Consider the following 22533-nt stretch of genomic DNA (forward strand, 5'->3'; position numbering starts at 1 on the left):
CACTGTACCTCCTGAATCCGAGATTCGACTATCCGGCGGATCCTCCTCTCCAGTACCCCCGAATAGACCTTACCAGGGAGGCTGAGAAGTGTGATCCCCCTATAGTTGGAACACACCCTCCTGTCCCCCTTTTTAAAGAGGGGGACCACCACCCCGATCTGCCAGTCCAGAGGCACTGCCCCCGATGTCCACGCGATGCTGCAGAGGCGTGTCAACCAAGACAGCCCCACAACATCCAGAGCCTTGAGGAACTCAGGACGGACCTCATCCACCCCCGGGGCCTTGCCACCGAGGAGTTTTTTAACCACCTCGGCAACCTCAGCCGCAGAAATGGGAGGCCCCACGTCCGAGCTCCCCAACTCTGCTTCCTCATCGGAAGGCGTGTTGGTAGGATTGAGGAGGCCCTCGAAGTATTCCCCCCACCGACTCACGACGTCCCTAGTTGAAGTCAGCAGAGCCCCGCCCTCACCATACACGGTGTTGAAGGTGCACCGTTTTCCCCCCCTTGAGCCGCCGGATGGTGGACCAGAAACTCTTCGAGGCCGTCGGAAGTCATTCTCCATGGCCTCCTCGAACTCCTCCCAAGCCCGAGTTTTTGCCTCAGCAACCGCCGAGGCCGCGTTCCGCTTGGCCTGTTGGTACCCATCAGCTGCTTCCAGAGTCCCACTGGCCAAAAAGGCCCGATAGGACTCCTTTTTCAGCTTGACGGCTTCCCTCACCACTGGTGTCCACCAGCGGGTTCGGGGGTTGCCGCCACGACAGGCACCGACCACCTTACGGCCACAGCTCCGGTCGGCCGCCTCAACAATGGAGGCATGGAACATGGCCCATTCGGGCTCAATGTCCCCCACCTCCCTCGGGACATGGTTGAAGCTCTGCCGGAGGTGGGAGTTGAAACTCCTCCTTACAGGGGATTCCGCCAGCCGTTCCCAACAGACCCTCACAATACGTTTGGGCCTGCCAGGTCTGACCGGCTTGCTCCCCCACCAGCGGAGCCAACTCACCACCAGGTGGTGATCAGTTGACAGCTCCGCCCCTCTCTTCACCCGAGTGTCCAGGACATACGGCCGCAAGTCCGACGATACGACCACAAAGTTGATCATCGAGCTGCGGCCTAGGGTGTCCTGGTGCCAAGTGCACATATGGACACCCTTATGCCTGAACATGGTGTTCGTTATGGACAGTCCGTGACGAGCACAGAAGTCCAACAACAAAACACCACTCTGATTCAGATCGGGGGGGCCGTTCCTCCCAATCACGCCCCTCCAGGTCTCACTGTCATTGTCCACGTGAGCATTGAAGTCCCCCAGCAGGACGAGGGAGTCTCCCGGAGGAGCACTCTCCAGTGCCTCCTCCAGGGACTCCAAAAAGGGTGGGTACTCTGAACTGCCGTTCGGTGCATAAGCACAAACAACAGTCAGGACCCGTCCCCCCACCCTAAGGCGGAGGGAGGCTACCCTCTCGTCTACCGGGGTGAACCCCAATGTACAGGCGCACAGCCGGGGGGCAATAAGTATGCCCACACCTCCTCTACGCCTCTCACCGCGGGCAACTGCAGAGTGGAAGAGAGTCCAACCCCTCTCGAGGAGGCTGGTTCCGGAGCCCAAGCCATGCGTCGAGGTGAGTCCGACTATATCTAGCCGGAACCGCTCAACCTCGCGCACCAGCTCAGGCTCCTTCCCCAGCAGAGAGGTGACGTTCCACGTCCCAAGAGCCCGCTTCAGTAGCCGAGGATCAGACCGCCAAGGTTCCCGCCTTCGGCTGCCACCCAGCTCACACTGCACCCGACCCCCATGGCCCCTCCCACGGGTGGTGAGCCCGTCTGTATGTATTTTTCAAAAAGAGGTACTACTGAACCTGACCCCAGCATCATGGTGCATGGTGAGAAACTGGAAGTTGTTCAAGAGTTTAAATACCTTGGTGTTATAATAGATTCACAACTTGGTTTTAGGCAACATGTTAAAAAACTATAGGTAAAATAAAATTTTACCTAGCTAATTTCAGGTACATTAGGAATAATTTAACCCTTGAGTCAGCTACACTGTATTTTAACGCAATGATCATGTCACATATGTCTTACTGTCTAACTAGTTGGGCATCAGCTAATGCCACAACCTTAAAAGCCATTAAAACATTATACAAACAAGCACTGAAAATTTTAGATAAAAAGCCTAAAACATACCATCACTTTAAAATACTGAAAAAACATAGACTGTTGGACTGGGATAACTATGTTAAATATAATGATTCAGTTTTACTTTACAAACTTCTTCATGGCCTGGCCCCTCCTCCTCTACAGAAATTTATTACAAAAAGCACAAACAGGGTTACCAGAGCCATTTCCAGGGGTGATTGCTCTGTCCCATTTAGGAAGACAGCTTTTCGTCAGGCTGTATTCTCCCACAAAACCTCTCACACCTGGAACATAATTCCCAGCACAATTAGAAAATTGCCAACATTAAATTCATTTAGTAAACAGTTAAAATCATGGCTACTGGATAAACAATACTGTCAACATAATTCAATATAGTTGGTACTGGCAGTTGTTCTTAACTTATTGTTGTATTGAACTTTGTATTTGATTTTGTATTATTTATTTTAAAATGAGTGAGATATCTTTCACTTTGTAATTTTACAATTGTGTGCAATACTTGTTTTTTATTTCTTTTTTAAGGAACATCAAACCTGTCAAGGGACTAAAGATGGAAATTAGCCTTGTGGCTACAATCTTGTATATTTTGCATTTTGTTTTAAATGCTAGTAATATATGCTATCCCTTTGTTAAATAAATAAACTTGAAACTTATAAGAAGAAATGAAGTGGTATTTAACAATCCAAGAGGAATGAGAAGTTGTACAGAACATGAACAAGGTTACAGGAAGTGATGCATGTGTTTTCCTGCGAAACGCCAGCACGTAGCAGTACGTAGCAGCACGTAGCAGCACGTAGCAGCACGTAGCAGCACGTAGCAGCACGTAGCAGCACGTAGCAGCAGGAAGCAGCAGGAAGCAGCAGGAAGCAGCACGTAGCAGCACATAGCAGCACGTAGTAGCAGGAAGCAGCAGGAAGCAGCACGTAGCAACAGGAAGCAGCATGTAGCAGAACGTAGCAGCACAAAGCAGCACATAGCAGCATGTAGCAGAACGTAGCAGCACATAGCAGCATGTAGCAGCAGGAAGCAGCAGGAAGCAGCATGTAGCAGAACGTAGCAGCACATAGCAGCACATAGCAGCACGTAGCAGCAGGAAGCAGCAGGAAGCAACAGGTAGCAGCATGTAGCAGAACGTAGCAGCACATAGCAGCACGTAGCAGCAGGAAGCAGCAGGAAGCAACAGGTAGCAGCATGTAGCAACAGGAAGCAGCAGGAAGCAGCAGGAAGCAACAGGTAGCAGCACGTAGCACCAGGAAGCAGCACATAGCAGCATGTAGCAGCAGGAAGCAGCAGGAAGCAGCATGTAGCAGAACGTAGCAGCACATAGCAGCACATAGCAGCACATAGCAGCACATAGCAGCACATAGCAGCACGTAGCAGCACATAGCAGCACGTAGCAGCAGGAAGCAGCAGGAAGCAACAGGTAGCAGCACGTAGCAACAGGAAGCAGCAGGAAGCAGCAGGAAGCAACAGGAAGCAACAGGTAGCAGCACATAGCAGCACGTAGCAGCAGGAAGCAGCAGGAAGCAACAGGTAGCAGCACGTAGCACCAGGAAGCAGCAGGAAGCAGCATGTAGCAGAACGTAGCAGCACATAGCAGCACATAGCAGCACATAGCAGCACGTAGCAGCACATAGCAGCACGTAGCAGCAGGAAGCAGCAGGAAGCAACAGGTAGCAGCACGTAGCAACAGGAAGCAGCAGGAAGCAGCAGGAAGCAACAGGTAGCAGCATGTAGCAGCAGGAAGCAGCAGGAAGCAGCAGGAAGAAACAGGAAGCAACAGGAAGCAACAGGAAGCAGCAGGAAGCAACAGGAAGCAGCAGGATGCAGCAGGAAGCAGCAGGAAGGAGCAGGAAGCAACAGGAAGCAGCAGGAAGCAGCAGGATGCAGCAGGAAGCAGCAGGAAGCAGTAGGAAGAAACAGGAAGCAACAGGAAGCAGCAGGAAGCAGCAGGAAGCAGCAGGAAGCAGCAGGAAGAAACAGGAAGCAACAGGAAGCAGCAGGAAGCAACAGGAAGCAGCAGGAAGCAGCAGGAAGCAGCAGGAAGCAGCAGGAAGCAGCAGGAAGCAGCAGGAAGCAGCAGGAAGCAGCAGGTAGCAGCAAGAAGCAGCAGGAAGCAGCAGGAAGCAACAGGAAGCAGCAGGAAGCAGCACGTAGCAGCAGGAAGCAGCAGGAAGCAGCAGGAAGCAGCAGGAAGCAACAGGAAGCAGCAGGATGCAGCAGGAAGCAGCAGGAAGCAGCAGGAAGCAGCAGAAAGCAACAGGAAGCAGCAGGAAGCAGCAGGAAGCAACAGGAAGCAACAGGAAGCAGCAGGAAGCAGCAGGAAGCAGCAGAATGCAGCAGGAAGCAGCAGGAAGCAACAGGAAGCAGCAGGAAGCAACAGGATTCAGCAGGAAGCAGCAGGAAGAAGCAGGAAGCAGCAGGAAGCAACAGGTGCAGCAAGAAGAAGCAGGAAGCAGCAGGATGCAGCAGGAAGCAACAGGAAGCAGCAGGAAGCAACAGGAAGCAGCAGGAAGCAGCAGGAAGAAGCAGGAAGCAGCAGGAAGCAGCAGGAAGCAGCAGGAAGCAGCAGGAAGAAGCAGGAAGCAGCAGGAAGCAGCAGGAAGCAGCAGGAAGCAGCAGGAAGCAACAGGAAATAGCAGGATGCAGCAGGAAGCAGCAGGAAGCAAGAAGCAGGAAGCAGCATGCTGGATGCACTGGCACTACCTGATGAATTTGAGGATGTAAGACATGCATACATTTGCAAATGGACTGTTCGAGAATATAGGACTTAAAAATAAGAATTTCCACATATTCATGTTTCTGATTTTAGATTTATGCATTTGATTATTATCATTGTTATAATTATTATTCTTAATAGTAGTAGCATTAGTAATATAATTTATTTTTTGCAGATGCTATTTTCAGCTCTGTTCAGCTTTAGTGAGGATTCTGTGCTAAAAGTGTCTGGGATAGTTCAGTAATATTGTATACATTTAAAGTGTTAGCACTGTGTGTATATATCTGCACAGTGATGACACTTCCTGGCACCGTATTTAAGGTTGTACACCATCCACAGAATATATAGTCCACAGCTGGTGGAAAGCAGTGCTGCTAACCTGACAGCAGGAGTAAACTGTGGATGTGGGCCAGTCCGCTGGCCTACATCCCCCCTGTGACGTACACAGCTAAGTTATGGAAACAGTTCATCTCTGCTGCTGTCTTTCTCTCTCTGCTTTATGTAAACACCCCACCACCTACTCTCACATAGCCAGACCTAATGGTCCAGCGTCCGCTGACCCATCATTCTGGTGTTTGGGGGGGGGGGGTTGACAACCAGTGATTCAGCCTCTCGGGTCTCAGACCTGACATTTTCAGCCACACCACAGGCCACTGAGTTGGCAGCGGCCTTTGCACTCAGCCTTTTCTGTATCGTCTCTCTGCTCATTCACATACACCGCCTATTTTTTAGCATGCTAAGGACATTTGTAGCAGTGTAGCTTAGACCTTTGCAAATGCTAATTTAAGGATTAAATTGCACATAATTGCCGCTCTTTGTATGAGCCTGTGCTGTTACGCTCCATTGTGAGATTCTTACACATAAAAAAAGCTGTTACTGACCCTTAAATTAGTCGTTTTACTTGAACCGTTTTGCCGCAGATTTGACAGATTGCCTCATGTAAATTGGCTGGTTCCCGCTTTTCATTTGACATGTGTTATGGTGAGATCAGGTGACGTGTGGTGATGGCGGGGGCCCATCATGAAGCGCGTGGGCTTCTTCATATTGCAATATTTCATTTTTGCGGTTACGGCGACAGCCAGTTGTGCTACAACACTAAAGAAAGTGGAGTTACAAAGTAAACAGCTGTCTGATGCAGTAGTGACACGGTGTAAAATCCATGAAATATTTTAGTTTGGGGTTTTAGGTTTAAAATTTGCTCTTCTCGTCGTCTCCTTCTGACGAGATGTTAGTATAGCTGGTCCGCCAAGATTTGGTTGTGATTCTCTAGGATTTTAATTTAGGAGTATGTATGGACTGCTCAGGAAAAGAGAAAAGAGTAGTCGGACTCACCTTTGCAGCCTCTTTTGGGGAATTTATCAACAGGAACAACATAAAAGAATTCCAAACGACAACAGCTTGTGAGATCCTCTTCTACTTCCTGATATCATTCTGTGGCCCATCTCTGTCCAGCACCAGCACGTCTGAGATCGCTGCAGCATCTTCAGTCATCACCTGGACAGAGAACATTTTGACCCTAAATAATATGTGGTGTGAGCAGTGCCCTGCTCCCTCCCACATGCCCCCGCTGAAGTCACTAATAAACTAAAAAAAGTTTTAAAAAAACAACTGAAAATTAAAGAGAACTAAAAAAATTCAAAAGAAAATAATGTACACAACTAACGACATAAAATGAATAAAAAGAAAACAAAATAAAGTAAATAAGTAAATAAGAATAACTAATGAACTGTTACATATGAAGAACCCCTCCGGCTGCTTCTGTTTGTAACTCAGAACTTTAAAATTCCCCTGTGGCTCCATCCTCCAGGTGGAGACTGACCTCTGAAGTTCCTCTGAACTCCAGAAGCTCCCACTACCAACTTTGGACTTTGCCAATGGAAAAGGACAGCTTAGTAGTACGAACACAAAGGAATGAAGAACAAAGCAAAGAATGAAACAAAAAGCATTTTGGAATAACGATCAACATTCAGAACATGCACCCATCAACAAAATGCTAAACAATACATGACATTTAACTTGACCCTATGGGATATTATGGCGTGTGAATATGAACATATGACCTTGTTGCAATATGATGATAATGATACAGTGAAATGTAATAAACCTATCATTTTTTTTAAGTAAACATTTTTATTTCTTTTTTTCTAAATGGAAATGAAATTCATGTGCAGAGTGGTGTGGTGCAGCTCCATCTCTTCTGGTCCAATCCTGTTCCCGCTGGCTGCTCCTTCTCCTGGCTGAGCATCAGTTCAGCAGTCTGATCCGGAGCTAGCTCAGAAGGAGAGGTTCCGAGCACTTCACTTCCACCAAGGGGTCTTTACCCCCTTATTCCCTAAATGATCTTCTTTTAGGAAAATTCAGGAGAATTCCGACATATTTCTTGACAGAGGTTGAAGGCTGTGGATGGTTGAAAGTCACTTAGTGGAATGAATTCTTCAAATTGGCTTTTCACTCAGTTGGAGGAGCGCTTAGGTTCACCATCCACCCGTTTGGGCCCTCATTGTGCACATGTGGATGAAGGTCATGGGACTGTTCCACCATCATCTTGGCATGATGGGCACACCTTCCAGAACTTCAGACGGACACCTGGTCCGTCGCCTGGCTGCGGGTCCTGCGGTGGTTCTGCTGCTGATGCAGTTAGGCTAACCTGAGGATGAATGTTAGCAGGAAAGAACCAAGCAGCACAGCAATGCAACATGTCATCTTCAAAATGTTCTGCTTTCATTTTCCTTTCATCAGGTCCAATCCATGCTGTAAAGCATTAATTACACATGTAAAACCTTCAACCCATCCAGAGAACACAGAGACCCAACCAGAGCAAACAGAAGAAGACACAAGACTTTCCCCAGTTTTAGTAAAGCATGGTTACTAGTTGCACCATCTTAGTCTGGTGTGTGAGTTCGTTCTGCTGAACAGTTTCTGCTCCTGTGCTGCTCTCTGCTGCAGGACACAAATGTTTGTGCTCAGATCTTATTTTGGAAACAGCACTAACTGATTAACCTGTTTAGGATAAAGATTGTCTGTCCTCTCTTAATTCAGCTCAGAGAGTTTAGATCAAATTTCAGCATAATCTGCTTGATTCTCACTTGTTACTTAGTCCTAAATTCTCCTTAACACTGCCACCAGTGGCTGTGTTTGGTGATGCTGAGCCGTCCACAGACACTTCAGGATCAGCATTCAGTTTTTCTGCTCTCAGAGCTCTGAGCTTTACCTTACTAAGAGCAGCTCTGCCTTCAGTATATTCTGTTTTACACCAGATTAAACCATCCAGCTCATTTCTTTCTAATGATGCAGTATAACACCTGAATAAAATTCTGCACCTCCCACTCACTCATCTTTCCATCTCTAAGAATATGTTTGGATCAGTGTATTCAGTAGGTGTTGGGTTTAGTCAGCTGTTTTATCCTTCCCATCCCTCCCTCTGACACAGTGTGCATATACAGTGCACATCTAAAATCAAAATAATCAGCCGGCTGCCGAGTAGTGGTCCTTTAAAGCATTAAAGCATTAATGTAAGCAACAACTCCTGGAACAGTTCATAGATCATATCCAGGTTCCATTCATTCTCTCAGCCAGGCCTTGACTTTGTGCTAAATGAACATCTGCTTATGTAGCAGGCGGTTTTCTGCGTTGTGTTGTGTTGACAAGTGAGACGCACACTGGTGTTGAGAATCGATGGGGCTTTTAATCTTCAGAATAAAAGAAAAAACACACAGGCGTCACACACACCGAGCCACACTGCAACTCTCCACACTCAGTTCAGAGCTCACACCGCTCTTTGACACTAGGTGGTGCAACGCCAAACAATACCCCAGAGAAACGAAGGGGACACAATAGAAAATCGCCATAGGAACCTCTCTTGTCCTTTTTTTTACAGACAGAAAATAATTATTTTGGGAAAGTTCACCACATAAAAGAAAGATTTTAGGGAAAATAAATCAACAAAAAAATATGTCACTTTTGACTTGGCTACACTTACATCTGTATGAATGCTAACAAACACTGAGAGTCCTCAGCCAGAGAAACTCTGGAACACACTGAATAAGCAGAACATTATTGATCCAGAAAAATAGGAAGTGAATTTCAAAAGACAGATGGAGCACACTGTGGCACCTTGGTCAGGAGAGCGTGAGGGTTTGGCATCCGCAAAGACTGTACCTGCAACATTTAATAATATTATTATTATTATTATTATTATTATTATAACATTTAATAAAGCAAGCACTAACCTGTGCTTGGATTTCTCTATTTTACACCTGTTTATATTGGAGTGTCACACTCACTTTGTTGTTTCTGTTTGCATTCACATAAACAAGCTCTGTTCTCATCCATCCATCCATCCATCCATCCATCCATCCATCCATCCATCCATCGCGGGGGCAGCAGCTTGAGCAGAGAAGCCCCAGACGTCCCTGTCCCCGGCCAAAAAGTAAAAATTCAGTTCCAAATGTTCTGTGGTTTAACATCCAATCACTGCTGGAAAAATGTTCAAAATGTCCTTTGTGGTGTGAGTCCCATAAACTGTTCACAGTACAATCAGCTATTTGTCCTCTGTCTCTTCATAAGAAGCTCTTTCTGCTCCCTCATTGGTGCTGAGCAGCTCTGCCACAGCTCAGAAAGTCCTGGGATCAGATTAAAATTAGGCCTGAAACATTATATCTGGCAGAGGTTATATTTCTCAGTGTAAAATTAGTATTTGACTTTACTTCTTGTTGTTGTAGTTGAAGTAAACTCGTAGAATTTGATTTACTAAGTTAAGTTAAATTTTGAATCTGTTACAGATGGATTAATCTCCCTTTTCCAATCAGTTCATATTTATCTGCAGGCTCAGAAGCTGCTGATAGTGTTAATATATTGTTCATCTTGTACGGCTCTCTGCTCTCTGTTCCTAAATGCAGCATAAAAGCAAACCTTGACTTGACTTGTTATGTCTCCGACTCGCTGCAGCTGCCTCTGACTTTCTCTGAGTTTCCCTCTTTCAGAAAGCCTTCAGTGATATCTGACTCACACATCACTCATTTTATCGCTGTCTTTCTGTTCGTATCCTGATAATCTAACTCACTTTGAACCTTTCTATAAAGCACTTCGCTGCTCTGTTAAGAGAACAGATCAACTGTTTCATAGATCTGCTGCAGTTAAACAGTTAAATGGTTTAATAATAAGATAAATATAAATATTAACTCAGAATTGGTGAAAACATCTCTGTCTCTTTACAGGTTGTCAGCAGATTTAATGACTTCTTTATTTAAGCTGTTAAGCATCTGACAATGAAGTTTCCTTATGATAGAACAAATATAAATGCTGTAATCTCTGATGAATATGAAAACAGTTAATTTATGATTAGGGAAGTTAATCAATCAGATAAAAGCCATCAATAAGACATTTGACTGTTTGACCTTGCTGTTAAATCCTGATATTTTCACACGTCATATAGTTTGACTGTGATAATAGTGGGAAGGACTCCATCAATCTTCTCTGTGATAGAAACTATTTTATTGATAAAGAAGCTCATGAAATCATCACTGCTGAGAGTTAAAGGAATAACTGGCTCAGCAGAGCTCGGACTCTTAGTCAGACTGGCTACAGTGCTGAAAAGAAACCTGGGATTATTCTTATTCTCTTCCATCAATGATGAATAATAAGCAGTTCTAGCTTTACGAAGGGCTTTCTTACACGTTATTAAACTATCTTTCCAGACTAACTGAGACTCTTCTAAATTAGAGGAACGCCACTGTCTCTCCAGCTATCTAACAGTCTGCTTTAAAGCACGCAGCTGTGAATTATACCAAGGAGCCAACCTCTTCTGACTGATTACCTTCCTTTTCAGAGGGGCAACATTGTCCAGTGCTGTACGCATTGGAACTATAGTGCTGTCAACAAGAGAGTCAAGTCTTATTCAGACAGAAACTCAGAATAAGGGCCAGGTGGACGATGCACAACAACAAACACAAGAGGTTTCTGTGATTTCCACTTTATGGCTAAAGGAGGCAGAGGAGTAACTAACCATCTGACACACGGAGAAAGTAAAAGCAGGAGAAGGAGGGAGAGAACTGGCAGCCATGCTAAGCTAGCCAGACACACCGCTAAAAAGTGAGGATAAAGACTAACACATCACCCCCATCCTAAAGCAACTTCACTGGCTCCCAGTCAAAGCACGCATCACCTATAAAATCCTTCTCTTGACCTACAAATCTCTCCACTCACTTGCACCTAAGTACATCTCTGATCTCCTCGACCTCTACTCCCAGTCGCGGCTTCTGCGCTCCTCAGACAAGGACCTACTTTCCGTTCCTCGTACCAGACTGAAAACATATGGAGATAGGGCCTTCTGTTCAGCTGCCCCTACCCTATGGAACAATCTGCCACTTCACATCCGTTCTGCCCCCTCTCTACTACAGTTCAAAAAGAATCTAAAAATACATCTCTTCTCCATGTCCTACTCTTCTTAAAACCCACCCCTCCGGCCCTACCCTTTCGACCTTGGGTACCTTGAAAGGCGCTATATAAGTCCAAGTTATTATTATTATTATTATTATTATTAAAGATCTGTAGGAGTGTGTTAGAACTAGGGATGCACCGATACCACTTTTTTTCAAACCGATACGATACCGATACTTGGATCTGAGTACTTGCCGATACCAAGTACCGATGCCGATACTTCTACCACAAAAAAATGTAATGAATTGGAAGACAGGTTTCGGTCTCACTAGCCCAGTGGTTCCCAAACTTTTTGTGCCCAAGGCACACCAAAGGACAAGTAAAAATCTCAAGGCACACCTATTGTGCAAAATAGCCCTTATAACACGTGTTATCACTCATATCAGGTAAAATATCTGTAAATGTGCATAACTATTTACTAATGCCAAATAGAGTGTGACAAGACAACTATTACTTATGAAATATTTATTAACGAAATATTTAAAAAATTAATTTGAAACTTTATCAAATTAGGCTTCATCAAAGCAGCAACAGTCATTTAAACCAGACAGGTCACAAAATTAAAAGTGAGGCAAAGGAAACTCTGCAGAAATTCAGCACAGAGAACTGTCAATGCAAGGAAGCTGCATTGTCCATGGTCCTAAACTACAATTTATCAATGCAACATTTCAGCAATCAGTGAAACATATGCTATTGTAAATATTTTGCCAACTTACAAATTAGTGAGCCTCCCCTTGAGCTGTCACCTTACCGTGGTGGGGGGGTTTGCGTGCCCCAATGAGTCTGGGAGCTATGTTGTCTGGGGCTTTAAGCCCCTGGTAGGGTCACCCATGGCAAACAGATCCTAGATGAGGGACTAGACAAAGAACATGTCATAAAACCCCTATGATGATGAAGAAAAATGGACACCGTGTTCCCTTGCCCGGATGCGGGTCAACGGGGCCCCCCCTGGAGCCAGGCCCAGGGGTGGGGCCCGCCGGCGAGCGCCTGGTGGCCGGGTCTGTGCCCGTGGGGCTCGGTCGGGCACAGCCCGAAGAAACGACACGGGTCCCCCTTCCGACAGGCTCACCACCCGTGGGAGGGGCCATGGGGGTCGGGTGCAGTGTGACCTGGGCGGCAGCCGAAGGCAGGGACCTTGGCGGTCTGATCCTCGGCTACTGAAGCTGGCTCTTGGGACGTGGAACGTCACCTCTCTGCTGGGGAAGGAGCCTGAGCTGGTGCGCGAGGTTGAGCGGTTCCGGCTAGATATAGTCAGACTCACCTCGACGCATGGCTTGGGCTCCGGAACCAGCCTCCTCGAGAGGGGTTGGACTCTCTTCCACTCTGCAGTTGCCCGCGGTGAGAGGCGTAGAGCAGGTGTGGGCATACTTATTGCCCCCCGGCTGTGCGCCTGTACATTGGGGTTCACCCCGGTAGACGAGAGGGTAGCCTCCCTCCGCCTTAGGGTGGGGGGACGGGTCCTGACTGTTGTTTGTGCTTATGCACCGAACAGCAGTTCAGAGTACCCACCCTTTTTGGAGTCCCTGGAGGAGGCACTGGAGAGTGCTCCTCCGGGAGACTCCCTCGTCCTGCTGGGGGACTTCAATGCTCACGTGGGCAATGACAGTGAGACCTGGAGGGGCGTGATTGGGAGGAACGGCCCCCCCGATCTGAATCAGTGTGGTGTTTTGTTGTTGGACTTCTGTGCTCGTCACGGACTGTCCATAACGAACACCATGTTCAGGAATAAGGGTGTCCATATGTGCACTTGGCACCAGGACACCCTAGGCCGCAGCTCGATGATCGACTTTGTGGTCGTATCGTCGGACTTGCGGCCATATGTCCTGGACACTCGGGTGAAGAGAGGGGCGGAGCTGTCAACTGATCACCACCTGGTGGTGAGTTGGCTCCGCTGGTGGGGGAGGAAGCCGGTCAGACCTGGCAGGCCCAAACGTATTGTGAGGGTCTGTTGGGAACGGCTGTCGGAATCCCCTGTAAGGAGGAGTTTCAACTCCCACCTCCGGCAGAGCTTCAACCATGTCCCGGGGGAGGTGGGGGACATTGAGTCCGAATGGGCCATGTTCCATGCCTCCATTGTTGAGGCGGCCGACCGGAGCTGTGGCCGTAAGGTGGTTGGTGCCTGTCGTGGCGGCAATCCCCGAACCCGCTGGTGGACCCCAGTGGTGAGGGAAGCCGTCAAGCTGAAGAAGGAGTCCTATCGGGCCTTTTTGGCCAGTGGGACTCTGGAAGCAGCTGATGGGTACCGACAGGCCAAGCGGAACACAGCCTCGGCGGTTGCTGAGGCAAAAACTCGGGCTTGGGAGGAGTTCGAGGAGGCCATGGAGAACGACTTCCGGACGGCCTCGATGAGATTCTGGTCCACCATCCGGCGGCTCAGGGGGGAAAGCGGTGCACCGTCAACACCGTGTATGGTGAGGGCGGGGCTCTGCTGACTTCAACTAGGGACGTCGTGAGTCGGTGGGGAGAATACTTCGAGGGCCTCCTCAATCCTACCGACACGCCTTCCGATGAGGAAGCAGAGTTGGGGAGCTCGGACATGTGGCCTCCCATTTCTGCGGCTGAGGTTGCCGAGGTGGTCAAAAAACTCCTCGGTGGCAAGGCCCCGGGGGTGGATGAGGTCCGTCCTGAGTTCCTCAAGGCTCTGGATGTTGTGGGGCTGTCTTGGTTGACACGCCTCTGCAGCATCGCGTGGACATCGGGGGCAGTGCCTCTGGACTGGCAGATCGGGGTGGTGGTCCCCCTCTTTAAAAAGGGGGACCGGAGGGTGTGTTCCAACTATAGGGGGATCACACTCCTCAGCCTCCCTGGTAAGGTCTTTTCGGGGGTACTGGAGAGGAGGATCTGCCGGATAGTCGAATCTCGGATTCAGGAGGTACAGTGTGGTTCTCGTCCTGGCTGTGGAACAGTGGACCAGCTCTATACCCTCCGCAGGATCCTGGAGGGTGCATGGGAGTTCGCCCCACCGGTCTACATGTGTTTTGTGGACTTGGAGAAGGCGTTCGACCGTGTCCCTCGGGGACTCTTGTGGGGGGTGCTCCGGGAGTATGGAGTGCCGGACCCCTTGATATGGCCTGTTCGGTCTCTGTATGACCGGTGTCAGAGTTTGGTCTACATTGCCGGCAGTAAGTCGGACATGTTTCCTGTGAGGGTTGGACTCCGTCAGGGCTGCCCTTTGTCACCGATTCTGTTCATAATTTTTATGGACAGAATTTCTAGGCGCAGCCAGGGCGTTGAGGGGGTCCGGTTTGGCGACCTCAGAATCGGGTCTCTGCTTCTTGCGGACGATGTGGTTCTGTTGGCGTCGTCGGGCCGTGACCTTCAGCTCTCACTGGAGCGGTTCGCAGCCGAGTGTGAAGCGGCTGGGATGAGAATCAGCACCTCCAAATCTGAGACCATGGTCCTCAGCTGGAAAAAGGTGGAATGCCCTCTCCGGGTCGGGAATGAGATCCTTCCCCAAGTGGAGGAGTTCAAGTATCTCGGGGTCTTGTTCACGAGTGAGGGACGAATGGAGCAGGAGATTGACAGGCGGATCGGTGCGGCGTCTGCAGTTATGCGGGCTCTGCACTGGCCCGTCGTGGTGAAGAAGGAGCTGAGCTGAGTAGAACCGCTGCTCCTCCGCATCCAGAGGAGTCAGATGAGGTGGCTCGGGCATCTGGTTAGGATGCCTCCTGGGGCATCTGGTTAGGATGCCTCCTGGACGCCTCCCTGGTGAGGTGTTCCGGGCCCGTCCCACTGGGAGGAGGCCCCGGGGAAGACCCAGGACACGTTGGAGAGACTATGTTTCTCGGCTGGCCTGGGAACGCCTCGGGGTCCCCCCAGAAGAGCTGGAGGAAGTGGCCGGGGACAGGGACATCTGGGTCTCTTTGCTCAAGCTGCTGCCCCCGCGACCCAATCCCCGGACCAGCGGAAGATAATGGATGGATGGACAAATTAGTGAGTCGGGGCGCGCAGGTTTCTTTAATCCTCGGTGGCACTGAGCAGAGGGCCACTCGCAAGTCCTGTTCAACAGAGAGCCGTGCCCTCCTGTTGTTCTTCGTGTGAACCAGAGTAGAGAACGCCAGCTCACACAGGCAGGTAGCGGGGAAAAGAAGAAGGTGCTCAATCGCGTGGTGGAAGATGGTTAGGTAGTCCGATGCAGAAAAATTAGCTAACTAGTAGTTAAGTTAGCATTAGCTAACTTCTCCCGACAGGACACACTCGGGCTGAGGATTGCTGACACCCTCGGTCCAACGGAAGCCATAAGACGGTAACTTTCATGATACTGTCAGCTGACAGGTTTTTTTTCCTCTTCTCTTTCGGTGGTGGGTTGTCGGCAGTCTCTGCTCTGGTGGTTTGCTCCGCACAAGAAAGCGCTCTTTCTCTGTTTTGATGTTGTCCTTCAGCCTTTGATGTGTCACAGTCTCATAATTCCCACCTGCGCAACTGCGTTAACAGCGAAATATGGGGTTCTCTGAGGATTTTTTTTTTTTAATAATTTTTTAGGGAATAGAGTTTTCCTCTGTATTATGAAATGAGTACATACAAAGTACTAATATAGTAAATAAGATAAAAATATTTTTGTGTAGTTGCATATTGCACACCAGGACTTGGACACCCTCTGATCGCGGTCTTCATGGTATCGGTTCATGGTATCGGTTAACTTTAACGAGTACGAGTATGAGTATGTTAGAACAGTATCGGCCCGATACCAGTATCGGTATCGGTGCATCCCTAGTTAGAACAGAACGCTAAGTTCCACAGTTCACAAACAAGGTAACAGGAAGTGATGCAATAGGAGTTTGCTCAGACGGAAACCAGAAGAAGCAGGATTAGGGCTTTAACAGACAGTACAGGACAGTATGCATTAATAGGCTAAACGTTGGGAATCAAACACATGGTACTTAGCTAACTTGGAGTGAAAACTAAATCTTGACACCCCCACTAATTACTTCAAACTAAGCAGAATAAAGCATTTGACTGTTTATGAAGGCATGGGCTGATCTAGCTTCATAATGTGATAGAAAACAAAGTGCATTTTGCTGCTGTATTCCTATTGGTTTAATCCAATTTAGCATACAGAGTGTGCTGCAGTCTAGTAGGATTATGTGTGCTGAGCTTAGTTGGCCCACTCTCTCCTCCTCTTTGCCCTACTTTTTATTGAATCGTGCTCAGAAAGGATGAACAAGAGCTCTGTATACATACTACAGGACTGCAGGGACAGATGGAGCCGGTGGGAGGAAAGAGTAAACAGTGTACAGTCTACAGAAGAGATATCACATTTACTAAAAAACAATTCCATCCCTTACAAATAATCATTCACAAAGCCAACGGAGATTAGGGAAAATCCTGAATACTCTGAGTTCCATATCATCAGGGCTGATATTCAGTAGTTGTCCCATGTTGAGTGTTTTCCAGCAGCATGTTATGACCAGTCAGCTGTGCTCAGACTGCAGACGCTGAGGAGCTGCCATGATGAATGTGTAGTCACGAAAGGAGGGCAACATATACTAATGCACCCCCACCCTCTCAAGCCCATGCTGTCCCCATTTCTATCTCAAGCTCCCATCAGGAGCTCCAGCCCACATTCATTTTAAATGTGCAAGTGCAGTAATGCTCTTCATTATTAAAAAACATTCATTTGTCATTGGAGCTCGGAGGGTTAGGGTTAGGAGGACCTCTGTTCTCTCTGAGAGATTTCACATTTGCACTTCTCAACACTTGCTGTCTAATTGTTTGTCGGTGAATTCAGTTTGATGGGAGGTGTGACTGACTATGCTCAACATGGGTCATCTCAGAGCATCGACTCGTGTTTCTGAAGCAGACATTCTGAGCTCCTGCAGTGGCTGCTATCACAGCCACACACACAGAAGCCCCTCTGCACAGAGGGTGATTTAAGTCTATTGACAGAGAAAAGTTATACATATATGGTGAGGAACACACTGAGGCTTTGGAGAGGAATATTCAGAGAAGATGAGGAGGAGAATAGCAGAGACTCAATGCCTAATGGTTCATTTCCATCCATGTGCATGTTTGGTCTTTAATTCCATCTTAAATATTGGCTATGCCTTAAAGAAGTTGATCTTTAATACAAGGAAATGAATTGTTTTTCTGATAAAAAAAAATCAAATAAGAAACTTTACTGAAGGAGGAGGATCATTTCAGTGGTTATCCCGCCCACTTTAATAAAATATGTGCATGGAAGTACAGAGTGACAATAATAATACTAGGGAACAGATACGCTGACAGGTGTGTAGTTCTACTTTTTCTTTATTAACACTCTGTTCAGTACATAGCTTCCCATCCTTTCCATATTGGTTGGCTGTATACAGTATTACTCTTGACACTGCTGGAACCACATATTTAGAGTCTGTCCAGAGGATGATGAAGATGCTGCAGCAATCTCAGACACAGCGATTGGGTTCAGGTCACATACGCACAGCATGATGTCAGGCAGTATGCCACCAGCTGCCGGGTAAAACAAAAGGTCTCCATGTCAAGACGATTATCATATCAGGTGTTTGAGTTCTGAGACTCACCACAAATGCAAAATGTAAAAATCGTTACTATTATTCTAAATGTCGTGATTCAACTTGTGTGAAGCTAGCAGTTAGCCTGATTGTTTCTTCATTTATCAAACTTCCTGGCAAAAATCTTCAGCAAAAGTTCAAATATTTCAATTTTCTCAAGGCAAATTCAAGGGGGGGGAATGAACAGAAGGTGGAGTTTTGCCCACCTGATTAACAGGGCTTCCCATAAGAATGAATGGACAGCAGGTTGACATGCATATGTGCAAATCTGAGTTCCATATGGGATGAATTATTACAAGGTTAACATGACTTTGGATAACAGATTACAGATTGTTTTGTGCACCAGGACGCAGATACTTTCATTTATGAAAGAAGCTATCTTAACCAGACTTTACAAACCATTATTTACAATGATACAAATCCTTCAGCACATGTTAATGTTCACTGATGAGCCACAACATTGATGATGAGCCCCACAGCAGTCTGAACGAGCCCGGAGAGCAAAAACTTCTCAGGAAGGCTTCAGATAACACCACAAAGGGTCCGGACCTACAGAGACCCCATATCACAACCCACAGGACCCCACCTGTTCCAGGACACCCTCAGATGCTCCAGGACACCCTCAGATGCTCCAGGACACCCTCAGATGCTCCAGGATACCCTCAGATGCTCCAGGATACCCTCAGATGCGCCAGGATACCCTCAGATGCGCCAGGATACCCTCAGATGCTCCAGGAAACCCTCAGATGCTCCAGGATACCCTCAGATGCGCCAGGATACCCTCAGATGCGCCAGGATACCCTCAGATGCTCCAGGAAACCCTCAGATGCTCCAGGATACCCTCAGATGCGCCAGGACACCCTCAGATGCTCCAGGACACCCTCAGATGCTCCAGGATACCCTCAGATGCTCCAGGACACCCTCAGATGCTCCAGGACACCACACCCTCAGATGCTCCAGGACACCCTCAGATGCTCCAGGACACCCTCAGATGCTCCAGGACACCCTCAGATGCTCCAGGATACCCTCAGATGCGCCAGGACACCCTCAGATGCTCCAGGACACCCTCAGATGCTCCAGAATACCCTCAGATGCGCCAGGACACCACACCCTCAGATGCTCCAGGACACCACACCCTCAGATGCTCCAGGACACCCTCAGATGCTCCAGGACACCCTCAGATGCTCCAGGATACCCTCAGATGCGCCAGGATACCCTCAGATGCGCCAGGACAGGGGGGGTGGCATGAGGATGATCCACTCAGCGTTATTCAGGTGTTTTTTTCTTCTGGCTGATTGGTGTAAATATATACAGAATGTAAAATGAACAGGGTATTTAATTGCACTTAATATGAAGGTTCTAAGCATCAACTGATAGACATTAAGCTGCTTTAGATCTAATAAGAAGCATTCTCTGGTAGGTCATTAGGTTGTAAGCAACCTCTAAAAACATAAAGTAACGTGCTACTCATCAGTGTTAAATTCTAAGGAAGCTTTTTTGTTGCTTTTGATATTAATACACAAGTTCATGTGCATTTATTAAACACATTTTAAAGTTGATCAATCTTTTCCTAAGCTGGGTTATCTTTGATAACAGTTAACTCGACTTTTAACACCTCATTCTATCATGAGCAGTGTTGGCTGGAGGTAACACGTCCAAGTACTCACGTTGAGTTTTAAATAGTGACATCATGCTGGAAGGAGTTACTCTATCAGCGGTCTGTTACTTTTGACATGTTAGCATATCTGCCTGTGGGGCTTGTTGCTATATAATAATCCAGAAAGAAAGACAGGAAATCCCCAGCCATTCTGTGTCTGTGCAGCTGGTCCAGCATGCACGTGCACCTCAGTGTAAAAGATGGTGGAAGTTCTCCCATTATTTTCAATGTGTGAGTAAAGTGACTACATCATTGTGAAATACATCTTATGTCTTTAGAAGATTAGAAGAAGTCCCAGCAGGCTGAGCACAGCTCAACAACACTTACCAAAAGACTTCACATTGCTGTTTTACACTTCTTCTTTTATTTATTCTGCCTTTGATTTTTCACTTCCATCACCATGCAACTCTATCTTCTTATTAAAAGATGAAGTTAGGAAACTCCATGATTAGAATTAGAATATACCATAAAATACATAATATTTCAGAAAGTGCTGCCAATTATATTATATTATATTATATTATATTATATTATATTATATTATATTATATTCCCATGACAATTGGGAAACTGAAAAAGGGAAGCTTTGGGTGTAATAATGAATCTAATCTGGGTTTTTAACAGTGTAAACAGAGACTGTCCTCCTGAAAAGGTGCCCATGTGGTGTTTATTCATGCAAGCTAATTATTCCATTCAAGGAGCATGTGACCTCTAATGTTCACGAGAACAACTACATGTGAAGAATAAAAATGGTTGTAAAAAGAATACAGACCTAATCACAATGAGCTCCAAATCTAACCAAGTATCTAACCGGTATCATGGAAAACAAGCAGCAAGGGTTGTTGGGTTATCGATAGATTGTATGTTGGTCTCAATCTCAAAAGGTAAAAAGAACAAAAGGAACATTTCACCACTCCTTCTTCCTCCTTCTGAGGACTAAGTGACTTCTAAAACAAAAGACATGAGAATGACAGATCACATCTGCTGTGGGGGCGGGACTTTACAGGAGGCTGTTATGAGCTGTGATGGGGTGGGGGGGCTTATATCACTGTTTCAGATGGAGGCCTTGTTGTTTATACAGGAGCTAAAGTTACATTTAGCCTCCAGCTTATCTTAGAATGAGAACGGTTTGATTTATACGGATGTATTAAAGACTGTTCATTTAAAAAAGATCATTTGTGTAAGACAGCAGTTTCAAAAGACTTCCTCATCTGCATCTGTCTTCATTTGTGGGTCTTCAGATGCTTCTAAAAGTTAGGTGGAGTCCACCAGTTTCTGCTTCATTTATTGGATAACCATGGAAAGGCACTAATCTGTCACCATAATCTTAGTCTCTACTTGATCACTTTCAGACTGATTACCAAACCATTGGGTGGAAAGAACCATTCATCGGCCTGTGAGATTTAGGGGAGGTTACAAAGACATTTCTGTAGCACTCCCAAAGCCAAAAGCATAGTAGCCTTCATCATTATAAAGTGAGAGATGTTTGGAAATGTCATCAGTCTTCCACTATCGCCAAATCCAACCGAGTAATCAGGGATAAAGGGTATGTGGGGTACAGTGTGTAGAATGAACTGAATACGTTTTAATGTGAGACATGACGTTAAAGCCTGGAAGAGTCTGAACACTTTTAATCAAACTAAATATTAATGCATGGATGGACAAAGATTTCCACAAACCACAAGAGGAGCAAGGACGCCTCCAGATGGTCTGCCCCCCACAGGGTGGGATCCCGTGATCTGGACATCACGGAATCAATCTGGGATTACAGTAAAAGCCTAAATCCACTGAAGAAGGCAGGTTTAGACCTTTTTTAAAGGATTTTAAGTGCAGACTCTTTGCAATATTATTGCATTATTTCTTTTTTTTTATTTTACTATCATTTTTCTTGGGGCTTTTTATGCCTTTATTGGATTGGACAGTTGGATAGAGAGACAGGGGGCAGAGAGAGGGGGGAACGACATGCAGCAAGGGCCGTCCGATGCGGGACTGGAACCGACAGCAGCGAGGACTGTAGCCTCTGTACACGGGGCGCCTGCACAACCCACTATGCCACCGACTGCCCACTCTTTGCATCATTTTGAGCGTTTGTATCAATTCAATTCAAATTCAATTCAAATTCAAAAATACTTTATTCATCCCAGAGGGAAATTAAATGTTGATGTAGCTCAATTAAATCAAGGAGTTATTATAGATGCTGATGGCTGTGGGCAGGAAAGATTTCCTGTAGCGGTCCGTTTTGCATCCAAACTGAAGAAGCCTTTGACTGAAGAGACTCTGTTTTCCGATAACAGTCTCATGGATCATCCAAACTGGTTGAAGAAGTACAGCATTTTTTGGGTCTGAATTGTATATTTTTAAATTGTTTACTTATTGTATTTAGTGAGGGAAAAAGCAGAATATTCCACTTCTTTACCTCTTTCTCATCACTGTCCAAGAAACGACAGTTTACCCCAACACACCTGGGATCTCATCAGTCCTATCATCAGTTAACCCTGGCAACCCAGTGCTGTCAGAAGCCATGCTCGCTCATGCCATCACACATCTTAAGGATTATGAGCTGTTTTTTCTTTCCTTCATTCTGGTACAGATTTCTTTCTTTTTTGTCGAGGAAGCCTTTCTGTTCTTGGGATTTAAGGATGGTTTCCATTGGGTGAACCCTCTGTATTCATTTGGCATGGTAAATGTTCTACACTTGGAGGTTCAAAATTCAGACACAGAGGATCTTATCAGGGGGAATGTGGGTTGACTGTCTTGCCCAAGGACTCTTTGACACATGGACATACTGGGAGCCAAACAAGCGTCCTTCTGGGTAATTGTTTTGGATTCTCGCTCTAGTGATAGCCTGTTTCAACTGCATGTTGTGCATTACATGTTCACAGAAACAGCTTCAAAGGCCACACTTTGACTCATCTCCTGCCTGAATACTGGATGAAGAAATAGCAAAGGAGTAGCCCATGAAGATGAGATTTCAACTTACCTTTTCTTTCAGTTGAACTGATAAAAACTGCATAGTTGGTGATCGATCTGTATTTGTCAGTGTGTAATTATATTATATTAT

The 22533-nt window shown here is 46.6% G+C and overlaps 1 protein-coding gene across 2 annotated transcripts in view; it reads left to right on the forward strand.

Moving 5' to 3' along the window:
• LOC142390071 (ephrin type-B receptor 2-like) overlaps positions 1-22533 on the forward strand; it is a 194115-nt gene that overhangs the window by 13595 nt on the left and 157987 nt on the right. The window lies entirely within an intron of this gene.

Source organism: Odontesthes bonariensis, chromosome 10 (assembly GCF_027942865.1).
Source record: "Odontesthes bonariensis isolate fOdoBon6 chromosome 10, fOdoBon6.hap1, whole genome shotgun sequence".
Lineage (NCBI taxonomy): Eukaryota > Metazoa > Chordata > Actinopteri > Atheriniformes > Atherinopsidae > Odontesthes > Odontesthes bonariensis.